The 1,769-nt window shown below is 57.3% G+C and overlaps 1 protein-coding gene across 1 annotated transcript in view; it reads left to right on the forward strand.

Annotated features, from left to right (window-relative positions):
* Window positions 1-78: 78 nt before the first annotated feature.
* Window positions 79-1,769, forward strand: part of SOCS6 (suppressor of cytokine signaling 6) — a 60,732-nt gene continuing 59,041 nt past the window's right edge. Inside the window, exon 1 of the mRNA XM_012657582.1 lies at window positions 79-142. The gene's annotated coding sequence lies outside the window, so the exon portion shown is untranslated. The remainder of the gene's footprint in view (window positions 143-1,769) is intronic.

Consider the following 1,769-nt stretch of genomic DNA (forward strand, 5'->3'; position numbering starts at 1 on the left):
CCGCGCGCCCCTCCTGGAGGAGAAGGAGGAGGAGGCGAAGGAGGAAGGAGGCGGGAGGAGGAGTTGCCAGAGAGGCGAGGAGAGGACTGGCGCGGCAGTCGCGCCGGCGCTGGGCGAGGAAGCGGAGCAGGGCCGCCGCCGGGTGAGCGTCTGTGGAGCCCAAGTAGGAGGCAGGGTCTGGGTTTCGCTTTCTGCCTTCCTTTTCTCCGCAGCCCCAGTCCCTGGCCGCGAGGCTTGTTTGCTCCTGGGTGCGCGGGCCGGGCCGGGGAGGCCGCCGGGCGCGGGGCTGCAGCGGAGAGTCTGGGTCAGCGCGAGGCCCTGCGCCGCCTCGGCGGGTCCGCGGGCGGGGGCCGGAGGCCAGAGTCGGGGCGGGGAAACTGAGCGGCGGCCGGGCGGGGGAGCGGCGGTCCGTGGAGGGCTGAGGCCTGCGCGGCCGCAGGCGGCACTTCCCGACCCCTCGGCCTCTGCGGCCGCGGCGCGCCGGGCCGAGGCCGCCGCCTTTGTTGCCCGCAGCTCGCCCGGGAGAGGCCGGGGCTCGGCGAGGCCTGAGCGGCGGCGCGAGGCCTGCGCCGCTCTGGCCCCCACCCCCGCCTCAGACCTGCCGGGCTCGGGGTCCGGGGGCGCGGGGAGGCCGCAGGCGCGAGACGGGCCCGGGGCGGCGGCGCGGGGAATCGGCGGGGACTCGCCGCGGCCCCGCGTCCGCACCGCCCTCGCCCCACCGTGAGGTCGTGTTGGGGACGGTGTTTAAAGTGCTGGCCGGGACTCTAGTCTGTTCTACATGTGAGAGTGCTGCCGGATAGTCTTTACTTACACGGTTGTGGGAAATGCAGGATGGTGGAGTTGTAAACTGCTCCTGGAACCGAGACAGGCCTTAATTTTCAATTGGCTTCAGGAGTTGGCAACTTCAGGTACACCATCGTAGCTCAGGTAGCAGCACCGTTGACGTTTCTCAGTGGCAGGTCCTGGCACAAAACTTGGAATGTGTGCAGTAATGTGTATGCCAATTCAGCATTTAGTCGGAATGTGAAATTTGGGTTTCCCGTCCCCACTTTTTGAATTAAGGGCCAGGTGGGAGTATGTGGTAGAACTCAGGCTTCCGGTAGTGAAATAAATAACATCGAATTCAGTCCAACAGATACTTCTTGCACAGCTACCCACATGAGGCAACATGCTGCTGTGCATGAGGATGGAGAAAATACAAATTACAGTAATAACGTGAGTTAAAACACTCTAAACGTTTCCTAAATACGTTTTGAATTTACTGTGTTCTTGGAATAAAGATACGTTTGTGATCAAACAAAAGTAAACTTCTATCTCGAGATGAAATGTCTGACATGTTCTCAACCATAGTAGGCAGCAATTTATTTTGACTTTTTTTTAATGTCACCAACTCACAACATGAAATCCGCTTAGCTTATTTGAATGAATGAATTTTAAATGGAATATTTAGTGCTGTGGAGAGTCAGCCTTATTTAAAAACCTAAATGGCATTTCTTACCAGTTTTCACAAAACCCCAAAGAAGTAGTCTGTGATGCTTTGCCCTATGCTTTCTAATTTCTCCTCATCCTGCATGCATGGACATGGTGAGGTTCCGTATGCACGCCTGCTCTAAACAAAATGTGTGACCTTAGCCCTTTGATTCCATCACCTGCCTAATCCTTTCTTATTGTCTTGGAGGAAGTTGGCTCGTGGACAGCAGACTTGATAAGGTAGGATAATTTATTATCTGGAGTTTGGCAAGTGCTTTCCACTTTGCGGCCTGGGTAGG

The sequence above is a fragment of the Propithecus coquereli genome, unplaced genomic scaffold (genome assembly GCF_000956105.1).
Source record: "Propithecus coquereli isolate 6110/MARCELLA unplaced genomic scaffold, Pcoq_1.0 Scaffold55, whole genome shotgun sequence".
In the NCBI taxonomy this organism is placed as follows: domain Eukaryota; kingdom Metazoa; phylum Chordata; class Mammalia; order Primates; family Indriidae; genus Propithecus; species Propithecus coquereli.